The following is a 6597-nucleotide window of genomic DNA, read 5'->3' on the forward strand; positions in this document are numbered from 1 at the left end:
AAATAAACTTTAACCAAATTAAATGAAATTACACTTAAAAAATTGGGGCGCCTGGCTGGCTCTGTCGGGAGAGCATGCCAGTCTTGATCCCCGGGTCGCGAGTTCGCCCCACGTTGGGTGTAGAGATTACTAAAAAAATAAATAAACTTTAAAAAAAAGAAGTATTGAACCACTAAGTCTTATCTTTAAGGCAACTGAAAGAATCTGGCAGTGAGCATTTACGAGCTGAAACAGTTAGAGCCTGGATGGCAAATTCTTTGGGAAAATTTATGGGAGAAGCGGGGGCGGGGGGGGGGGGGACGCTCTGCTTTAAGATCCGTACCCATCAGCGACAGACAGTGTCGCCCGTTCTGCATTTCGCCTTGTGGATTCCTTGCGGCAAACGTCTGAGCTGTCTCAGGCTTCCTTCCAACCCCCCCTCCCCAGTTTCGTCCCCCATTTCGCGGCCTCCTCATTTAGCTGTCGACCCACGCCGAAAATAAGGAAGAGAACTCTGAAGGGAGAAGACAAACAATGTAAGGCACTTTGATACACGTGACCTGATCGTCTGTCATCTGGACCGAGTGGCAGCAGCCTCTGGATAAAGGACCCGTATCTGACTCATCTTCTGATCCCAGGACTGCGCACAGTAGGTACTCAGTAATCACCGGGGGTCGGGGGGGGGGGGGGGGGGCTGAACGAATGGAGCAGCTCGTGTGTCAATTCGGAACTTGCTCTTTGCAGGTCTGTCTGCTCCGCCTCATGAGTGTTTTGAGAAATTGAAAGGAAACCCCCGGAACCTCAGAAAGAGATCCTGTCTGAGGTCTCCCTTGTGTTTCATTAATTCAGCAACCACGGAGCGAGCTGCCCAAATTGACCTCAGGCTGCCAAGGCCTGAGGACCCAGTTCCCCGGGAGCCTCCCGGGTTTAAGAAAGAGGTAAAGCTGAGCTGGGTGGCTGTCTCCCACGTGGCCAAGAGGGGTAGCAGCCGTTTGGCTGGTGGTTGGGCCGGGACACGTGGTATATTTACAGCCACAGATGCCCCCGGGGGTTCCGTATCAGGAAGCCGTCTGCAAAGGGTCACCTCGACCTGTGTACTTATCCTCGGACCTGCCGCTGGCGGCCTCCTAGTCCCTTCCCCGAGGTCTTTTCCTGAATGTCTTGTACTTGCCCACAAAGCCTGGGGTCTGCGGCAGCAGGCCGGTTGCTGCCATCTGGTGGACAAGAGAGGCCATGGCCTTCCCAGGCTGGCCTGAAACCCAGGAGATGAAAGGAACCTTTGACCACGGCTTCCAGGACCGTGGGTGTCAAAGTTTTGCAGTCACGGAACCCTTCCTTCAAACGACAGCAAGGACCAAGGTGACAAATGCGCTGCTGTGGCTGTAGCAGGGGAAGGAGGGACTCGGAGCCCCACTGGACCTGCCGGACACTCCCCCAAGCTCAGCTGGTGGATTCACTTCCGCTGTCACTGTAAGGATGGGAGAGTGGGACCTTGAAGATAAGAAGCTACTCGTGCAGGGGCGCCTGGGTGGCTCCGTCGGTTGAGCGTCCCAACTCTTGATTTCGGCTCAGGTCATGATCTCACCGTTCATGGGTTCAAGCCCCGAGCCGGGCTCTACACTGACAGCACGGAGCCTGCGTACGATCTGCTCTCTCCCTGGCTCTCTGCCCCTCCCCCATTCATGCAGGCACTCTCTCTTTCTCGAAAATAAAGAAATAAACATTAAAAAAAAAAAAGAAGCTACTTGTGCAAACAGTGGCACAGCAGACTAAAACACAGAGCCCTTGTGCCAAACATGCTTTGGCATTTGCCCGGCCAAGCTGCACCGTCAACCTCAAACAAGGACCCCACACGGCTTCCTGAGTGCTCAGCCAAGCCGCCTGTTCCAAGACATCTAGGCTCCTGGGGAGGAGAAGCCCAGAACCCAATTCCTCCTGCATCTTCTTGTTTGAATCAAATCGGGGTCGGACCCATGATGATCCCTATGTCCCCTTCTCCATAGCCAGCATGGAATCAGGGCACAGAGATGCCCATTGCTGTCTCCGGATTCCAAAGAAGCTTCCTGGTCCCTGACATTGGGAGAGCCAGGCAGCCCCCTAGAACACAAATAGGAAAGGCAACAAGAATAGTTTGAGCATCTGTGCTCAGAGCCCTGTGCAAAGCATTTTCACGTCCACCATTTCATTTACTCCTCAACAACACTGCAGTGTGGATATTCATTTCCTCAGGGTTTTTTTTTTTCATATTTTACTTATTTATATATTTAAGTAATGTCTACACCTAACACGGGGCTCCAACTCACGACCCTGAGATCAAGAGTCACATGCTCTACCGACTGAGCCAGCCAGGTGTCCCCATTTCCTCAGGTTTTTAATAAGGGGGGGGGGGGAGGATGCTTGATGTATTTAGGTAAGCTACCCAAGGTCTCCCAAGCTAGTAAATGGCAGAGTCAGAATCCAGTCCCAAATCCTCCTAATTCTAGAACCCACGTTCTTTCCAGTAAATGGGGATTGCTTCCTGGAGCAAGAGATCTAGGAAGTCGGGCCCAGCGCAGAGTTCCATTGTGTCAGTCAGGATCGCTGCAGTTCCCTGGCATGGAGAGCCTCACGAAAGAGAAGACATTGTCTCTGCCTCCCACCTGTGATAGTCTAGCTGGGGATAAAAGTAAGCTTGTGAAAGTGATGAAGATTTCACACGCACTCACCGACTTGTGAGTGCCAAGAAGGATTGACAGGACAAGGAGCCTCAGATCGAGAACATCTGGAAGCTAGAGATGGGATGGAAACCGCACTAGACAGGGAGCCTGCAGACCTGGATCCCACCCCTGGCTTTGCCACCAGCATCCAGTGGGACGCTGGGCAAGTCCCCTCACGCTCCTCACCTAAATGAAGGGGTTGTCCCTGAGGATGTGAAAGCCTCCTGCTCAGTTCTACACTGTTGTGATTTCAGTGGGGGCGGAGTTAGACAGGGAAGGGACCCTGAAGGAAGTGAGTGTGGGACAGGATCTTGAAGAGGGGAGGGCTAGGGACATGGGAGAGGGAAATGCTCACACTGAGAGGTTGGTAAAGTCAAGCAAGGACAGGAAGCAGTTACTAGCTAGAGACGGCGAGCTCATCTGCTGTCGGACGCCTGGTAGAGATCAGCTTTGGCACAATCCACAATGAGTAGCATCTGCGGTTCTTTTGGGACCTCTGGTTATCCAGGATAGATGTGGCCTTAACCAAGAGACTTTCTCCACCCAGTGGCTGACGCTCCCAGAGGCCCCGTTTCTGGGAGTTATTGTGCACTGGGCTCCCTTTCTTGACTGTGGCCTCTCCTAGCTTTGGAAGGACTGTCCAGCAGCAAATCCCTCCTGGAGGGAAAGGAAGTACTTTTATCCCAGGCCTGGAGAGCCTCAGATCTCTAAGGAACCATCGGGTCCTCCTTTCTTCCTAATTCCCACCTGTGTGCTACGGCCATTCCTGTCTTCTGTCCTGTTCAGAAACATGTGCAAGCCAGGGAGAACGGCGGGCATCATAAACGTGTGTGCCAGGGCCCCAGCAGAACTTTGCTCTCCAGGACACGATCGAGAACTCTGGTAGCAATTACACTGTGTCGGACTTCAAGCCCTCAGCCCCCTTGGTCCCTGAGACTTCCAAATCTCACGCTTCTTTTTTTTTTTCTTCTCCGAGGCTATCCAATCCCCCGAGTCGGGGCTCAGCAAACTTGTCCCGTAAAGGGGCAAAGAGTAAATACTGTGGGTTTTGCAGGCCACGTGGGGTCTGTCGGAACTACTCAGCCCCGACGTTGGAAGTGCAACGCGAATGTGTTCCGAAGAAACTTCGCTCCCGGACAACGAAGTCTGAATTTTACATCGCTGTCATGTATCACCAAATTGTATTTTTCTTTTGCTTTTTCCCAACCACGTAGAAGTGTAGACACCACTGTGAGCTGGTAAAAAACCCCCGTGAGTCGGACTGCACTCGGCCTGCCGGCCGTGGTTTGCCCACCCCTCACCCAAGTGTTTGCAGCCGGTTCAGCTGAACTCAGACGGTCCAAGCCTTTGCGTGATCCTGGCCTTTCTGGCTGATCTGGACGGCTCCTCTTAGCCGGCAGGGATGACGACAGCTTTAAGCTCCCCCAAAGTGGCCTTGTCCTTTCGGTTTTTCTCTCTCTCTTCCAAAGTAGCTTGATTGGAGGGCGCTGGAAAGATACCCTCCTCTCTACCCACCCAGCGTTCCTTGCAAAGGCGTTCTCTTTCGGCTGTATTAAACTGGTTTCCCCAGGCCAGCACTTTGCCACGTATTCTCTCTTCCAGCTCTGTGCACCGGGCCTTGCCAAAGCATCCGGGCCTCTACGGGCTCGGGCAGGCCTCACGGCTCTTTTGTTGTCCAATTCTCAATCCCCGTGTTGCAGGCGGTCTAGAGTCAGCATCCTTTTTATAAAGGGAGACCTTAGCCGCTAGGAAAGCTGGGGCGCATCAGCCAGAGGCGCATTCCCGGAGCGGAGGGATTTTGAGTTAGGCTCAAGAGGGGCGCCTGGGTGGCGCAGTCGGTTAAGCGTCCGACTTCAGCCAGGGCACGATCTCGCGGTCCGTGAGTTCGAGCCCCGCGTGGGGCTCTGGGCTGATGATGGCTCAGAGCCTGGAGCCTGTTTCCGATTCTGTGTCTCCCTCTCTCTCTCTGCCCCTCCCCCGTTCATGCTCTGTCTCTCTCTGTCCCAAAAATAAATTTAAAAAAAGTTGAAAAAAAAATTAAAAAAAAAAAAAAAAAGTTGGGCTCAAGATATTGAGAAGGACGGGGATTGAAGGAGGGAGGGAGAGAGAGAGAGAAGTTCCAGACAGAAGCGGGAGAGACTGAGCTGCGGGCAGGCGGCGGCGAGGGGAGAATCCCACACGGAGGCTGTTTGAAGCAAGAGAGTGATGGCACTGGGCAGGGGTCGGCCGGGGCAGCCCAGCAGTGGAGGGGTCGGTCTGCTAGACCCTGAGGGCCTGATTCAGGGGAGCTTGGGGTAACAGCATGACGGCGTGGGAGTAGAACTTAAGGACCCGACTTCGGTCCACAGTCCTAACCTCGGTCCTGTGCTGGCTGCTCCTTCATCGGTTCCTTCGACGGACACCCGGGCGCTCCCACCAAGAGCCAGGCGTGCTTGACTTGGGGAAAAGACCAGGCAGTGGTCGGGGGAAAGAAGAGGAAGGAGGAATGTTGAGTCCTATGAAGATCCTGCCCTTTATAAACATAGAGTAGAAGAGTACACACACACACACACACACACACACACACACTCCAGCTCAATAAAGAGATCGCTAAATGCCTCATGAGAGTGTGGATGAGGAAATTCAGGCAAGGGAGAAGTAATGACTAGAAGAGGGGATTTGCCGTTTTGTGGGAGAGAAAGCCTTTGAGGATGGGGCTCCCGGGGCCTGTGAAATGTAGGGAGAGGGCTCTCCAGGTTGAAGGGATGCTGAGCAAAGGGGGTGCGGTGAACATGTGGGGGGGCGCAGAAAAGAGAAGTCAGTCCGGTGTGCGTTTTCAACGCGGGGGGGGGGGGCTGTTACTGGCATTACTTTGGGGGCGATTCTTCGTAGGAGTCTGTCCCATACAAAGTAGGTCTTGTAGCCTCACTGCCCTCTCCCCTCCCCCTCCCCCAGTGCCCATCATGGCGTCGTCAAACAACGCTCCCCACCCCACCCCACGGGAGCTGCTAGGTTGGTCTGGGGAGGCAAGCGGTAAACTGTAATGTTGGACTAGAAAAGTAGCCAGCGGTAGCCAGACCATGGAGAGGCTCGTACTTTGTGGTATTTTTTAACGTGAACGTATTTTAACAGAAGTTTTCTCTCCGCTGCCTATCCAGGGTCCGCTGCCTTCTTAGCAAGCGACCTCTCCAGGCCCGAACAAGGAAGCAATTCAGCCTGACCCAAGGAGAGAGGGAGGAAGGCACTCCTTACTCTGGCTCTTCCCTGGCCAGGACAGGACTTGGCTTTTTATTCAAGGCCCAGAGAATCCCAGGACTGATAAAGGCCCATTGTGGCAGCTTCTGGAGAAATCTGGAGAAGCCCAGAGGCCGTCGGGGGGCTCTGGGGCTAAGGAGCCGGTTAACAGCCCTGGAACATTTGTGGAAAGAATTAGTTGGCGGCAGTCAGGGCGGAACGAGGCCCCCGGGCTGTCACTGGCATCATCCGCGGCAAGCAGGCCAAAGGCAAACCCAGTAGGAAGCTGGCCTGTCTGTGGCTAGAAGGGCTGGCCTGCGAGGCAGAGGGGACCCAAAACCCGTGGAGGGCTCCCCTGCAGACACCTGGAGGGTGAAACCCAATCTCCCGCCCGGTGCAAGAAACACAACTGTTCTTTTTAAAAAGGGCCTGGGGAGGAGGGAGTCTCCGCCCCTGGCCCCTGCCGCCCTCCCCCGCCCCCCCCCATAAGGGTGTCCAAAGCAATAAACAGCAGGAAAGGAGGAAGGCGGCAGAGTAGAAGCCCTTCTGGAAGCTATTGAGGAGTTATGTTCTCCGCTCACGTCTCTGTCGCGCTGAGTCCGGGCACATGGTTCTCGGGCCTCACTGTTCTTACAGCAAAGAAACAGGAAGAGACACCCTGAGATAGAGGGTGCCGGGGCAGGGGCTAGGGGGCTGGGCTAGATGGGAG

At 54.3% G+C, this 6597-nt stretch overlaps 1 long non-coding RNA gene across 1 annotated transcript; it reads left to right on the forward strand.

Annotated features, from left to right (window-relative positions):
* Window positions 1-335: 335 nt before the first annotated feature.
* LOC125158580 (uncharacterized) lies at window positions 336-6370 on the forward strand. The gene is made up of 3 exons (XR_007149441.1): window positions 336-632; window positions 724-917; window positions 5813-6370. It is a non-coding gene; the product is annotated as an uncharacterized LOC125158580 (long non-coding RNA).
* The last annotated feature ends 227 nt before the right edge of the window (window positions 6371-6597 follow it).

Source organism: Prionailurus viverrinus, unplaced genomic scaffold, assembly GCF_022837055.1.
Source record: "Prionailurus viverrinus isolate Anna unplaced genomic scaffold, UM_Priviv_1.0 scaffold_35, whole genome shotgun sequence".
In the NCBI taxonomy this organism is placed as follows: Eukaryota; Metazoa; Chordata; class Mammalia; order Carnivora; family Felidae; genus Prionailurus; species Prionailurus viverrinus.